The sequence below is a fragment of the Budorcas taxicolor genome, chromosome 25, assembly GCF_023091745.1.
Source record: "Budorcas taxicolor isolate Tak-1 chromosome 25, Takin1.1, whole genome shotgun sequence".
NCBI lineage: Eukaryota > Metazoa > Chordata > Mammalia > Artiodactyla > Bovidae > Budorcas > Budorcas taxicolor.
In genome coordinates this window covers 6,192,121-6,209,157 of record NC_068934.1, presented here as the reverse complement: position 1 = coordinate 6,209,157, position 17,037 = coordinate 6,192,121, and positions in this window count along the sequence as shown.

The following is a 17,037-nucleotide window of genomic DNA, read 5'->3' as shown; positions in this document are numbered from 1 at the left end:
CTTATTTAACTTATATGAGGAATACATCATGAGAAAAGCTGGGCTAGAGGAAGCACAAGCTGGAATCAAGATTGCCAGGAGAAATATCAATAACCTCAGATATGCAGATGACACCACCCTTATGGCAGAAAGTGAAGAAGAACTAAAGAGCCTCTTGATGAAAGTGAAAGTGAAGAGTGAGAAAGTTGGCTTAAAGCTCAACATTCAGGAAACTAAGATCATGGCATCCGGTGCCATCACTTCATGGCAAATAGAGGGGGAAATGTGGAAATAGTGGCTGACTTTATTTTTCTGGGCTCCAAAATCACTGTAGATGGTGATGAAGCCATTAAATTAAAAGACACTTATTCCTTGGAAGCAAAGTTTTGGCGAAACCAGACAGCATTTTAAAAAGCAGAGAACCGGGCAGTCCTAAGGTGGTGGAGGAATAGGACGGGGAGACCACTTTCTCCCCCAAAAAATTCATCAAAAGAACATTTAAACACTGAGTAAATGCCACAAAACAACTTCTGAATGCTGGCAGAGGACATTAGGTACCCAGAAAAGCAGCCCATTGTCTTAGAAAAGAGGTAGGAAAAAATATAAAAGACAAAAAAAAAGAGACAACAGAGGTGGGAATGGAGCTCTGTCACGGGAAGGGAGTCTTAAAAAGAGGAAGTTTCCAAACACCAGGAAACACTCTTACTGCCGAGTCTGTGGTGAGCCTTGGAAATGCAGAGGGCAACATAATAGGGAGGAAAAATAGATAAATATTTAAAACCCACAGATTATGAGCCCAATGGTAACTCCCCCAGTGGAGAAGCAGCGCAGACGCCTGCATCCGCCACTAGCAAGCAGGGGCTGGGCAGGGAGGCAAAGGCTGCATTGCTTAGAGTAAGGATCTGCCTGAATGCCCTGACTGTAATCAGAGTGAACTAACTTGGGCTAGCAAACCAGACTGTGGGATAGCTACCACGCGAAAAGCTCTAACATAAGACACCACCAAGACTGTGAGCGCACTCAGAACAAAGGATGGAACAGAATTAGCTGGCTACAGACCATCCCCCTCCAGTGACAGGCAGCTAGAGCCGGAAGGGCTGAAAGGGGGCAATCCCAGCCTCAGAGAGACATTATCTAAAAAACTGCAAGCAGGCTTCTTTGCTAAATAAGACTTCTTGGGGTTCTGGACAGTCATCATCTGCCTGAGAAGGGGCGCCAGTTGCCCATCCAGAAAACCGAGCAGCAGGGACAGGAGAGGCAATAAGTCGAAGCGACCGTGCTAGCCAAACACGTGAGCTACTCAGACCTGGGAAGGGCACAAAATGCAGGCCCAACCGAGTCTGTGCTTCTGAGGACTACCTGAGTGCCTGAACCTGAGCGGCTTAGACCTGGGAGGTGCAGTCACCCCAGGACCAGCCTCGGACGGTTCCCAGTGGACCAACCTAGAGCCTGAGCTGTGTGCACCGTGAGTAGGGGCAGACCCAGTGTGGCTGTGACACTGCAAGCACACGCCAGTGTTATTTGTTTGCAGCGTCCCTCCCTCCCCACAGCGCAACTGAACAAGTGAGCCTAAAAAAAGTGTCCACCACCGCCCCACCTTGTGTCAGGGCTGAAATCAGACACTGAAGAGACCAGCAAACAGAAGAAGCTAAAACAGAGGGAACTGTCTTGGAAGTGACAGGTGCAACAGATTAAAACCCTGTCGTTAGTACCGACTACACAGGAAGGGGCCTATAGATCTTGAGAATATAAGCCAGACCAAGGAACTATCCGAAAATGAACTGACCCCACACTGCCCACAACAACGCCAGAGAAAGTCCTAGCTATATCTACTATTTTTATGATCATTCCTTTTTATTCCTCTCTTTTTTAACATTTAAAAATTTTAAGTCCTCTATTGCTCCTTTAATTTTCATTTTTATAACCTATTACTTTTTTTAAAAAAGACCATATTTTTAAAGCAAATTTCATATATATATTTTTTAAATAATTTTTGTGACTTTTTTTTCTTCTTCTTTTCTTTAATATTGTATTTTTGAAAATCCAACCTCTACTCTAGATTTTTAATCTTTGCTTTTTGGTATTTGTTATCAATTTTGTACCTTTAAAAACCCAATCTTCAGTACCCATTTTTACTTGGGAGCAAGATTACTGGCTTGACTGCTCTCTCCTCCTTTGGACTCTCCTTTTTCTCCACCAGGTTGCCTCTGTCTCCTCCCTCCCCCTTCTCTTCTCTACCCAACTCTGTGAATCTCTGTGTGTTCTAGATGGTGGAGAACACTTAGGGAACTAATTAATGGCTGATTCTTTCTCTCCCCTTTTCATTTCTCCCTTTTATCCTCCTGGCCACCTCTGTCTCCTTCTTCCCTCTTCTCTTCTCTGTATAACTCTGTGAACATCTCTGAGTGGTCCAGACTGTGGAGCGCACATGAGGAAGTGATTACTGGCTAGCTTGCTCTCTCCTCTTTTGATTCCACCTCATCTCATCCGGGTCACCTCTAACTCCCTTCTCCCTCTTCTCTTCTCCATGTAACTCTGTGAACCTCTCTGGGTGTCCCTCACTGTGGAGAAACATTTCATCTTTAACTTAGATGTTTTATCAATGGTGCTATATAGAAGGAGAAGTCTTGAGACTACTGTAAAAATAAGACTGAAAACCAGAAGCAGGAGGCTTAAGTCCAAATCCTGAGAACATCAGAGAACTCCTGACTCCAGGGAACATTAATTGACAACAGCTCATAAAACACCTCCATACCTACACTGAAACTTAGCACCACCCAAGGGCCAACAAGTTCCAGAGCAAGACATACCAGGCAAATTCTCCAGCAACACAGGAATACAGCCCTGAGCTCCAATATACAGGCTGCCGAAAGTTACCCTAAAACCACTGACATCTCGTAACTCATTACTGGACACTTCATTGAACTCCAGAGAGAAGAAATCCAGCTCCACCCACCAGAACACCGACACAAGCTTCCCTAACCAAGATACCTTGACAAGCCACTGATACAACCCCACCCACAGTGAGGAAACTCCACAATAAAGAGAATTCCACAAACTGCCAGAATACAGAAAGGCCACCCCAAAAGCAGAAATATAACCAAGATGAAGAGACAGAGGAATACCCAACAGGTAAAGTAACAGGATAAATGCTCACCAAACCAAAAGAAAGAGGAAGAGATAGGGAATCTACCTGAGAAAGAATTCCAAATAATGATAGTGAAAATGACCCCAAATCTTGAAATAAAAATGGAATCACAGATAAATAGCCTGGAGACAAAGATTGAGAAGATGCAAGAAAGGTTTAACAAGGACCTAGAAGAAATTTTTAAAAAGTCAATATATAGTGAATAATGCAATAAATGAGATTAAAAGAAAAAAAAAAAAACCTGGAGGCAACAAATAGTAGAATAACAGAGGCAGAAGATAGGATTAGTGAAGCAGAAGATAGAATGGTAGAAATAAATGAATCAGAGAGGAAAAAAGAAAAACAAATTAAAAGAAATGAGTACAATCTCAGAGACCTCCAGGACAATATGAAACGCTCCAACATTCGAATCATTGGAGTCCCAGAAGAAGAAGACAAAAAGAAAGACCATGAGAAAATACTTGAGGAGATAATAGTTGAAAACTTCCCTAAAATGGGGAAGGAAATAATCACTCAAGTGCAAGAAACCCAGAGAGTTCCAAACAGGATAAACCCAAGGCGAAACACCCCAAGACACATATTAATCAAATTAACAAAGATCAAACACAAAGAACAAATATTAAAAGCAGCAAAGGAAAAACAACGAATAACACACAAACGAATTCCCATAAGGATAACAACTGATCTTTCAATAGAAACTCTTCAGGCCAGGAGGGAATGGCAAGACATACTTAAAGTGATGGATGAAAATAACCTACAGCCCAGATTACTGTACCCAGCAAGGATCTCATTCAAATATGAAGGAGAAATCAAAAGCTTTACAGACAAGCAAAAGCTGAGAGAATTCAGCACCACCAAACCAGCTCTCCAACAAATGCTAAAGGATATTCTTTAGACAGGAAACACAAAAAGGGCATATAAACCCGAACCCAAAACAATAAAGTAAATGGCAATGGGATCATACTTGTCAATAATTACCTTAAACATAAATGGGTTGAATGCCCCAACCAAAAGACAAAGCCTGGCTGAATGGACACAAAAACAAGACCTCTATATATGTTGTCTACAAGAGACCCACCTCAAAACAAGGGACACATACAGACTGAAAGTGAAGGGCTGGAAAAAGATATTGCATGCAAATAGAGACCAAAAGAAAGCAGGAGTGGCAATACTCATATCAGATAAAATAAACTTTAAAACAAAGTCTGTGAAAAGAGACAAAGAAGGACACTATATAATGATCAAAGTATCAATCCAAGAAGAAGATATAACAATTATAAATATATATGCACCCAACATAGGAGCACCACAATATGTAAGAAAAAATGCTAACAAGTATCAAAGGGGAAATTAACAATAACACAATAACAGTGGGAGAGTTTAATACTCCACTCACACCTATGGATAGATCAACTAAACAGAAAATTAACAAAGAAACAAAAACTTTAAGTGATACAATAGACCAGTTAGACCTAAATGATATCTATAGGACATTTCACCAAAAACAATGAATGTCACCTTTTTCTCAAGTGCACACGGAAACTTCTCCAGGATAGATCACATCCTGGGGCATAAATCTACCTTTGGTAAATTAAAAAATCATTCCAAGCATCTTTTCTGACCATAATGCAGTAAGATTAGATCTCAATGACAGGAGAAAAACAATTAAAAATTCCAACATGTGGATGCTGAACAACACGCTCTGAATAACCAACAAATCACAGAAGGAATTTAAAAAAGAATCAAAATATGCATAGAAACGAATGAAAATGAAAACACAACAACCCAAAACCTCTGGGACACTATAAAAGCAGTGCTAAGGAGAAAGTTCAGAGCAATATAGGTGTACCTCAAGAAACAAGAAAAAAGGCAAATAAATAACCTAACTCTTCACCTAAAGCAACTAGAAAAGGAAGAAATGGAGAACCACAGGGTTAGTAGAAGGAAAGAAACCTTAAAAACTAGGGCAGAAATAAATGCAAAAGAAACAAAAGAGACCATAGCAAAAATCAACAAAGCCAAAAGCTGGTTCTTTGAAAGGATAAATAAAATTGACAAACCATTAACCAGACTCATCAAGAAACAAAGGGAGAAAAATCAAATGAATAAAGTTAGAAATGAAAATGGATGGATCACAACAGACAACACGGAAATACAAAGGATCATAAGAGATTACTATCAGCAATTATATGCCAATAAAATGGACAACATGGAAGAAATGGACAAATTCTTAGAAAAGTACAACTTACCAAAACTGAACCAGGAAGAAATAGAAAATCTTAACAGACCCATCACAAGCGCAGAAATTGAAACTGTAATCAGAAATCTTCCAGCAAACAAAAGCCCAGGTCCAGATGGTTTCTCAGCTGAATTCTACCAAAAATTTAGAAAAGAGCTAACACTTATCCTACTCAAACTCTTCCAGAAAATTGTAGAGGAAGGTCAACTTCCAAACTCATTCTATGAGGCCACCATCACCCTAATTCCAAAACCTGACAAAGACGCCACAAAAACAGAAAACTACAGGCCAGTATCACTGATGAACATAGATGCAAAAATCCTTAACAATTCTAGCAATCAGAACTCAACAACACGTTAAAAAAAATCATACACCATGACCAAGTGGGCTTTATCCAGGGGATGCAAGGATTCTTCAATATCCGCAAATCAATCAATGTAATTCACCACATTAACACATTGAAAAATAAAAGCCATATGATTATCTCAAAAGATGCAGAGAAAGCCTTTGACGAAATTCAACATCCATTTATGATTAAAACTCTCCAGAAGCAGGAATAGAAGGAACATACCTCAACATAATAAAAGCTATATATGACAAACCCACAGCAAACATTATCCTCAATGGTGAAAAATTGAAAGCATTTCCCCTAACTCAGGAACAAGACAAGGATGCCCACTTTCAAAACTACTATTCAACATAGTTCTGGATTTTGGCCACTTAGAGCAGAAAAAGAAAGAAAAGGAATACAAATTGGAAAAGAAGAAGTAAAACTCTCACTGTTTGCAGACGACATGATCCTTTACATAGAAAACCATAAAGACTCCACCAGAAAATAACTAGAGGTAATAAATGAATATAGTAAAGTTGCAGGATATAAAATCAACACACAGAAATCCCTTGCATTCCTTTACACTAATTATGAGAAAGTAGAAATAGGAATTAAGGAAACTATTCCATTCACCTTTGTAATGAAAACAATAAAACACTTAGGAATTCAGTTCAGTTCAGCTCAGTTCAGTCGCTCAGTCGTGTACAACTTTTTGCGACCCCATGAATCGCAGCATGCCAAGCCTCCCTGTCCATCACCAACTCCCGGAGTTCACATAGACTCACGTCCATCGAGTCAGTGATGCCATCCAGCCATCTCATCCTCGGTCGTCCCCTTCTTCTCCTGCCCCCAATCCCTCCCATCATCAAAGTCTTTTCCAATGAGTCAACTCTTCGCATGAGGTGGCCAAAGTACTGGAGCTTCACCTTTAGCATCTTTCCTTCCAAAGAAATACCAGGGCTGATCTCCTTCAGAATGGACTGGTTGGATCTCCTTGCAGTCCAAGGGACTCTCAAGAGTCTTCACCAACACCACAGTTCAAAAGCATCAATTCTTTGGCGCTCAGCCTTCTTCACAGTCCAACTCTCACATCCATACATGACTACTGGAAAAACCATAGCCTTGACTAGACGGACCTTAGTCGGCAAAGTAATGTCTCTGCTTTTGAATATGCTATCTAGGTTGCTCATAAATTTTATTCCAAGGAGTAAGCGTCTTTTAATTTCATGACTGCAATCACCATCTGCAGGGATTTTGGAACCCCAAAAAATAAAGTCTGACACTGTTTCCAGTGTTTCCCCATCTATTTCCTGTGAAGTGATGGGACCACATGCCATGATCTTCGTTTTCTGAATGTTGAGTTTTAAGCCAACTTTTTCACTCTCCTTTTTTACTTTCATCAAGATGCTTTTTAGTTCCTCTTCACTTTCTGCCATAAGAGTGGTGTCATCTGCATATCTGAGGTTATTGATATGTCTCCTGGCAATCTTGATTCCAGCCTGTGTTTCTTCCAGTTCAGTGTTTCTCATGATGTACTCTGCATAGAAGTTAAATAAGCAGGGTTGACGTACAGCCTTGATGGACTTCTTTTCCTATTTGGAACCAGTCTGTTGTTCCATGTCCAGTTCTAACTGTTGCTTTCTGACCTGCATACAGACTTCTCAAGAGGCAGGTCAGGTGGTCTGGTATTCCCGTCTCTTCCAGAATTTCCCACAGTTTATTGTGATCCACACAGTCAAAGGCTTTGGCATAGTCAATAAAGCAGAAATAGATATTTTTCTGGAACTCTCTTGCTTTTTCCATGATCCAGTGGATGTTGGCAATTTGATGTCTGGTTCCTCTGCCTTTTCTAAAACCAGCTTGAACATCAGGAAGTTCACAGTTCACATATTGCTGAAGCCTGGCTTGGAGAATTTTGAGCATTACTTTACTAGCATGTGAGATGAGTGCAATTGTGCAGTAGTTTGAGCATTCTTTGGCATTGCCTTTCTTTGGGATTGGAATGAAAACTGACCTTTTCCAGTCCTGCAGCCACTGCTGAGTTTTCCAAATTTGCTGGCATATTGAGTGCACCACTTTCACAACATCATCTTTCAGGATTTGAAACAGTTCAACTGGAATTCCATCACCTCCACTAGCTTTGTTCATAGTGATGCTTTCTAAGGCCCACTTGACTTCACATTCCAGGATGTCTGGCTCTAGATGAGTGATCACACCATCGTGATTATCTGTGTCGGGAAGATCGTTTTTGTACAGTTTTTCTGTGTATTCTTGCCACCTCTTCTTAATATCTTCTGCTTCTGTTAGGTCCAGACCATTTCTGTCCTTTATTGAGCTCATCTTTGCATGAAATATTCCCTTGGTATCTCTAACTTTCTTGAAGAGATCTCTAGTCTTTCCCATTCTGTTCTTTTCCTCTATTTCTTTGCATTGATCGCTGAAGAAGGCTTTCTTATCTCTTCTTGCTATTCTTTGGAACTCTGCCTTCAGATGCTTATATCTTTCCTTTTCTTCTTGTCTTTTCACCTCTCTTCTCCTCACAGCTCTTTGTTAGGCTTTTCCAGACAGCCATTTTGCTTTTTTGCATTTCTTTTCCATGGGGATGGTCTTGATCCCTGTCTCCTGTACAATGTCACGAACCTCATTTCCTAGTTCATCAGGCACTCTATCTATCAGATCTAGGGCCTTAAATCTATTTCTCACTTCCACTGCATAATCATAAGGGATTTGATTTAGGTCATACCTGAATGGTCTAGCGGTTTTCCCTACTTTCTTCAATTTAAGTCTGAATTTGGTAATAAGGGGTTCATGATCTGAGCCACAGTCAACATCTGGTCTTGTTTTTGTTGACTGTATAGAGCTTCTCTATCTTTTGCTGCAGAGAATATAATCAATCTGATTTTGGTGTTGACCATCTGGTGATGTCCATGTGTAGAGTCTTCTCTTCTGTTGTTGGAAGAGGACGTTGGCTATGACCACTGCATTTTCTTGGCAAAACTGTATTAGTCTTTGCCCTGCTTCATTCCGCATTCCAAGGCCAAATTTGCCTGTTAGTCCAGGTGTTTCTTGACTTCCTACTTTTGCATTCCAGTCCCCTATAATGAAAGGACACCTTTTTTGGGTGTTAGCTCTAAAAGGTCTCGTAGGTCTTCATAGAACCTTTCAACATCAGCTTCTTCAGCGTTACTGGTTGGGGCATAGACTTGGATTACTGTGATATTGAATGGTTTTCCTTGGAAACAAACAGAAATCATTCTGTCATTTTTGAGATTGCATCCAAGTACTGCATTTTGGGCTCTTTTGTTGACCATGATGGCTACTCCATTTCTTCTGAGGGATTCCTGCCCACAGTAGTGGATATAATGTTCATCTGAGTTAAATTCACTCATTCCTGTCCATTTTAGTTCACTGATTCCTAGAATGTCGACGTTCACTCTTGCCATCTCCTGTGTGACCACTTCCAATTTGCCTTGATTCATGGACCTAACATTCCAGGTTCCTATACAATATTGCTCTCTACAGCATCAGACCTTGCTTCTATCACCAGTCACATCCACAGCTGGGTATTGTTTCTGCTTTGGCTCCATCCCTTCTTTCTTTCTTTGAGTTATTTCTCCATTGATCTCCAGTAGCATATTGGGCACCTACTGACTTGGGGAGTACCTCTTTCTTTCAGTATCCTATCATTTTGCCTTTTCATACTGTTCATGGGGTTCTCAAGGCAAGAATAATGAAGTGTTTTGCCATTCCCTTCTCCAGTGGACCACATTCTGTCAGACCTCTCCACCATGACCCTCCTGTCTTGGGTTGCCCCGCAGGCATGGCTTAGTTTCATTGAGTTAGACAAGGCTGTGGTCCTAGTGTGATTAGATTGACTAGTTTTCTGTGAGTATGGTTTCAGTGTGTCTGCCCTCTGATGCCCTCTTGCAACACCTACCATCTTTTTCGGGTTTCTCCTACCCTGGGCGTGGGATATCTCTTCACGGCTGCTCCAGCAAAGCACAGCCGCTGCTCCTTACCTTGGATGAGGGGTATCTCTTCCCACCACCCTTCCTGACCTTCAATGTAGGATAGCTTCTCTAGGTCCTCCTGTGCCCACACAGCCACCACTCCTAGGACATGGGGTTGCTCCTCTTGGCTGCCGCTCCTGGCCTCGGGCATGGGGTTGCTCCTCCCGGCCGCCGTCCCTGACCTCAGATGTGGGATAGCTCTTGGCCATGCTTAGTGCACTGGGTGCCGCTGCCACCGCTGCCACCTGGTGGTGGAATATATCTACCTAAAGAAACTAAAGACCTATATATAGAAAACTATAAAACACTGATGAAAGAAATCAAAGAGGACACTAATAGATGGAGAAATATACCATGTTCATGGATTGGAAGAATCAAATACAGTGAAAATGAGTATACTACCCAAAGCAATCTATAGATTCAATGCAATCCCTATCAAGCTACGAGCGGTATTTTTCACAGAACTTCATGACCCAGATACTCACGATGCTGTGATCACTAATCTAGAGCCAGATACCCTGGAATGTGAAGTCAAGTGAGCCTTAGAAAGCAACACTATGAACAAAACTAGTGGAGGTGATGGAATTCCAGTTGAGCTGTTTCAAATCCTGAAAGATGATGTTGTGAAAGTGCTGCACTCAATATGCCAGCAAATTTGGAAAACTCAGGAGTGGCCACAGGACTGGGAAAGGTCAGTTTTCATTCCAATCCCAAAGAAAGGCAAAGCCAAAGAATGCTCAAACTACCACATAATTGCACTCATCTCACATGCTAGTAAAGTAATGCTCAAAATTCTTCAAGCCAGGCTTCAGCAATATGTAAACCATGAAATTCTTCATGTTCAAGTCTTTTTGAGAAAAGAGCAGAGGAACCAGAGATCAAATTGCCAACATCTACTGGATCATGGAAAAAGCAAGAGAGTTCCAGAAAAATATCTATTTCTGCCTTATTGACTATGCCAAGGCCTTTGACTGTGGGGAAGACAATAAACTGTGGACAATTCTTCAAGCGATGGGAATACCAGACCACCTGACCTGCCTCTTGAGAAATCTGTATGCAGGTCAGGAAGCAACAGTTAGAACTGGACATGGAACAACAGACTGGTTCCAAATAGGAAAAGAAGTCCATCAAGGCTGTATATTGTCACCCTGCTTATTTAACTTCTATGCAGAGTACATCATGAGAAACGCTGGACTGGAAGAAACACAAGCTGGAATCAAGATTGCCAGGAGACATATCAATAACCTCAGATATGCAGATGACACCACCCTTATGGCAGAAAGTGAAGAGGAACTCAAAAGCCTCTTGATGAAAGCGAAAGAGGAGAGTGAAAAAGTTGGCTTAAAACTCAACATTCAGAAAACGAAGATCATAGCATCTGGTCCAATCACTTCATGGGAAATAGATGGGGAAACAATGTCAGACTTTATTTTTTGGGCCTCCAAAATCCCTGCAGATGGTGATTGCAACCATGAAATTAAAAGACGCTTACTCCTTGGAAGAAAAGTTATCACCAAACTAGATAGTGTATTCAAAAGCAGAGACATTACTTTGCTGACTAAGGTCCACCTAGTCAAGGCTATGGTTTTTCCTGTGGTCATGTATGGATGTGAGAGTTGGACTGTGAAGAAAGCTGAGTGCCCGAGAATTGATGCTTTTGAACTGTGGTGTTGGTGAAGACTCTTGAGAGTCCCTTGGACTGCAAGGAGATCCAACCAGTCCATTCTGAAGGAGATCAGCCCTGGTATTTCTTTGGAAGGAAAGATGCTAAAGCTGAAACTCCAGTACTTTGGCCACCTCATGCAAAGAGTTGACTCATTGGAAAAGACTCTGATGCTGGGAGGGATTGGTGGCAGGAGGAGAAGGGGACGACCGAGGATGAGATGGCTGGATGGCATCACGGACTCGATGGACGTGAGTCTGAGTGAACTCCTGAAGATGGTGATGGACAGGGAGGCCTGGCGTGCTGCAATTCATGGGGTCACAAAGAGTTGGACATGACTGAGCGACTGAACTGAAGTGAGAACAAATAATTTCACAATTTGTATGGAAATACAAAAAAAAAAAAAACCTCTAATAGCCAAAGCAATTTTGAGAAAGAAGAATGGAGCTAGAGGAATCAACTTGCCTGACTTCAGGCTCTACTACAAAGCCACAGTCATCAAGACAGTATGGTACTGGCACAAAGTCAGAAATATAGATCAATGGAACAAAATAGAAAGCCCAGAGATAAATCCACACACCTATGGACACCTTTTCTTCGACAAAGGAGGCAAGAATATAGAATGGATTGAAGACAATCTCTTTAACAACTGGTGCTGGGAAAACTGGGCAACCACTTGTAAAAGAATGAAACTAGATCACTGTCTAACACCATACACAAAAACAAACTCAAAACGGATTAAAGATCTAAACATAAGACCAGAAACTATAAACCTCCTAGAGGAGAACATAGGCAAAACACTCTCCAACAAAAATCACAGCAGGATCCTCTATGACCCACCTTCCAGAATTCTGGAAATAAAAGCAAAAATAAACAAATGGGATATAATTAAAATTAAAAGCTTCTGCACAACAAAGGAACCTACAAGCAAGGAGAAAAGACAGACTCAGAATGGGAGAAAATAATAGTAAATGAAGCAACTGACAAACAACTAATCTCAAAATTATACAAGCAACTCATGCAGCTCAATTCCAGAAAAATAAACGACCCAATTAAAAAATGGGCCAAAGAACTAAATAGACATTTCTCCAAAGAAGATATACAGATGGCTAACAAACACATGAAAAGATGCTCAACATCACTCATTATCAGAGAAATACAAATCAAAACCACAGTGAGGTACCATTTCACACCAGTCAGAATGGCTGAAATCCAAAAGTCTATAAGCAATAAATCCTGGAGAGTTTGTGGATAAAAGGGAACCCTCTTACACTGTTGGTGGGAATGCAAATTAGTACAGCCACTATGGAGAACAGTGTGGTGATTCCTTAAAAAACTGCAAATAAAACTGCCTTATGATCCAGCAATCCCACTGCTGGGCATACACACCAAGGAAACCAAAATTGAAAGAGACACGTGTACCCCAATGATCACTGCAGCACTGTTTATAATAGCCAGGACATGGAAGTAACTTAGATGTCCATCAGCAGATGAGTGGATAAAAAAAGCTCTGGTACATTTTTCACAATGGAGTATTACTCAGCCATTAAAAAGAATCCATTTGAATCAGTTCTAACGAGGTGGATGAAATTTGAGCTGATTATACAGAGTGAAGTAAGCCAGAAAGGAAAACACCAATACAGTATACTAACACATATATATGGAATTTAGAAAGATGGTAATGATAACCCTGTATGCAAGATGGCAAAAGAGACACAGATGTATAGAACAGTCTTTTGGACTCTGTGGGAGAGGGAGAGGGTGGGATGATTTGGGAGAATGGCATTGAAACATGTATCATATCATATAAGAAATGAATCACCAGTCTAGGTTTGATGCAGGATATAGGATACTTGAGGCTGGGGCACTGGGATGACCCAGAGGGATGTTATGGGGAGGGAAGTGGGAGGGGGCTTCAGGATTGGAAACACGTGTACACCTGTGGTGGATTCATGTTGATGTATCGCAAAACCAATACAATATTGTAAAGTAAAAAATAATAATAATAATAATAAAATAAAATTAAAAAAAAAAGACGGAAGGGAAGAGAGGGAGGAAGGATGAACTTTTACTATTAGTAAACAAGTTTTCCCTCTAAATAAATATTGAACATGAACACACACACAAAAATAAAAAATAAAATAAATTAATTAATTTAAAAATTAAAAAAATAAAAATAAAGAGCAGAGAACCAAGGTCCATCTAGTCAAGGCTATGGTTTATATATAAGTTTTCAATGTATTTAAAATATAGAATATATTTTATTAATAGATGAGTAAAACATTGAATTTGTTTGGAAAATTTCTTATCAGTTTGTGTCACTTGCTTTCCTAATTGGCTTTAATTTGCAAAATTAGGTCTAAGTTACAATTCTTTTTGCCTAAAATCAGGAGATTTTCTCATAAGTTTTTTTGACATGAAGTGCTAATAAGTCTTATAACCCAACATAGATAGTGAGATATCCAGTCAAGTGGGGCTCTTTTTGTGAAATTAAAGCACATATTTTCCAATTCATTCAGTATTTACTGTTTTCTAAGCATGTCTAATTGCACAGTATGCAAATCTAAAAGTTACAGTTCTTGACTTTGTAGTATTTCATTCTTGAGATTGAAGATTGAACAGCAAGTGTAATCAGTAATAGAAAATATTATCATTGAGAGAGCCATACAAAGCATATACAGGATTCCAATATACAAAGGGTGACTGATACAGGAGCCAAGATGAAGTGAAAGTAGTAATGAGAATGAGGCAGGAGAGGCGGAACAATCAGTCGCAGAAGTTACTGCACCATGGAAGTTTACAGACTCCAGATGTGTGTCCCAGTCCTTTCCTTCCCCAGCTGTGACCCAGCGTTCCCAATTTCTCTGTCATGTCTCCTTGAAATTCTCACTGCTAGTTCCCAGAAAATTGACAACCACCTTAGTGTAGGGGCAGAAAATAAACCCCTGTTTGCATTTTTCCTTTCTGGATCAATTGCAGGAGACATCTGGCCACACTTACTCTGGAGACTGAAATTACTAGTTACTGTCCTCTTTCGTGTTTGCACACAGCTTAAAAATATTTAATCTGGGTATCATGTACAATATACAATCTAAGACAGGGAATTTAAATCAGCTGATTGTTTCAGGAATTGTATTGATGGGAAAACAGTTGTTTGGATGAAGTTATGGCCTGTTTATGTCTCTCTAATAGAGAGCAATAACTCCAGAGCCCTTTGATATACATGACTTGATGAGAGAGGGCATGGAAGGGTAAAGGCAAGTAGAGGTTTTGTCTGAAATGACTTAAAAATGACACAGTCAGTAATTGGGTTAAATGAATTTGAGTTATATAAAATTTGAGGGCATTTCCACATGAGTTTTACTTTTTCATTATTTTCTAAGATTGCCGGGAGAAATATCAATAACCTCAGATATGCTGATGACACCACTCTTATGGCAGAAAGTGAAGAGGAACTCAAAAGCCTCTTGATGAAAGTGAAAGTGGAGAGTGAAAAAGCTCAACATTCAGTAAATGAAGATCATGGCATGTGGTCCCATCACTTCACGGCAAATAGATGGGGAAACACTGGAAACAGTGTCAGACTTTATTTTTAGGGGTTCCAAGATCACTGCAGATGGTGATTGCAGTCATGAAGTTAAAAGATGCTTACTCCTTGGTATGAGCAACCTAGATAGCATATTCAAAAGCAGACACATTACTTTGCCAACTAAGGTCCGTCTAGTCAAGGCTATGGTTTTTCCTGTGGTCATGTATGGATGTGAGAGTTGGACTGTGAAGAAGGCTGAGCGCCAAAGAATTGATGCTTTTGAACTGTGGTGTTGGGGAAGACTCTTGAGAGTCCCTTGGACTGCAAGGAGATCCAACCAGTCCATTCTGAAGATCAGCCCTGAGATTTCTTTGGAAGGAATGATGCTAAAGCTGAAACTCCAGTACTTTGGCCACCTCATGGGAAGAGTTGACTCATTGGAAAAGACTCTGACGCTGGGAGGGATTGGGGGCAGGAGGAGAAGGGGAGGACAGAGGATGAGATGGCTGGATGGCATCACGGACTCGATGGACGTGAGTCTGAGTGAACTCCTGGAGTTGGTGATGGACAGGGAGGCCTGGCGTGCTGTGATTCATGGGGTCGCAAAGAGTCGGACACAACTGAGCGACTGAATTGAACTGATGTAGTGTTATTATTTTTAGAATATATAAAAATGAGTAAATTCGTTTCTCTCTTACTATAAACAACTCCAGTTTCCTCTTTCATGAATTTGTGATACTGTAGGCTTTTTGTACATTGATTAGAATTATAATTTGTATTTATTTATATGTTTAATTTAGAAACAACGTTCTCAACTGTATTTCTTATACTGTGTTTTAAAATATTAAGGGATTCGGCTTTGAACAAAAACAATAGGAATAAAAAATAGAAACGTTATCTAGAAAAAAAAAAGTAAGCGGTGCTACAGAAAAATATTGGATCAAAGATAGTATATGAAGGCCTCATGGCCCTAAGACTGAAGCCCTACAGCGCAGATTTTCGCGGCCCCAGGGGCGGCCGCAAGAGCAGGGACGGCCCTGGGGACCCTCTGACCCTGCAGGTCTGGAAACCCCGGCCTCAGCCCCGCCTCTGGTTCCGTGTCACTGCTGGGGACACAGCTCTTGTGAGCTTAGTCTGTCCCTGGTTCTCGCCTCCTTTCTGGAAGGAGCCTCCTCCTTCCCAGAGAGAGGCGCGTCTCCAGGATCTCTGCGGCCGCGGATCTGAGCTCCGAGCCATCGCGGGGCGGCGGGGGGCTCCTCTCCGCGCCCCGCCGAGCGCGCCCGCCGCCGGGAGGAGCGCCGAGGCGGAGCGCGGGGCGCGCGGCTCCGGAGCCCGGGAGCACGCGGGAGGGCGCGCGGCGAGCCGGTCCCCGGCCGGTCCGCGGGAGGGGTCCGGCTCCGTCCCGCCGAAGCCGCGCAGGGAGTGAGGAGGCGCGGAGGGCGACGGAGAGCAGACCGAGCCCCGGACGGTTGACGGCGGCTTCGTCACGGGGCCCGCGCTCCTTCTGTCCACGGGAGCCTGGTGGCGCCGAGGAGGCCTGCGTCCCCGGGGATGCTGTCGCGGGAGGGAGGCGGTTCGCACGTCAGGAACCCGGGATCTGCGGGCCCTGTGCTGGAAACGGGGCGCGCCGGGCCACTAAGCCCTAGAGGAGATTCGCGGACTTTTGTGGCCGCGACCTCACCTCCGGCTCCGCGGGCAAGGAGGCCGAGGGCCCCGTGTGCGGAGCGAGGCCGCGGGGGACTTCTGTGTCCAGGGCGACCTGAGGGGAGGCTCCCCGGGGCTGCAGGACCTCCCAGCCCAGGCGCAGCTGGCCGTGCACAGGGAAGCCCGGGGGCTCCTGTGTGCGCCTAGTTTCTCCTCCTCCTCCTCAGCACGCCGAGGACGACTGCAACCCGCCAGGCTCCTCTTTCCATGGAATCTTCCACGCAAGAATTCCGGAGGGGACTGCCATTTCCTCCTCCAGCAGATCGTCCCTGGTCAAGCAACTACCCCGCGTCCTACGGGCGTGTCTTCTGTGTCTCGGCGTTGGCAAGCAGTCTGTACCACTGAGCCTCCTGGGAAGCCCTAGTGTGCTCCTAGCACTGGCCTTTTTCCTCTGAGATAAATAGAGCTAGGCTTTCCTGTTTATTTCTTTGCTT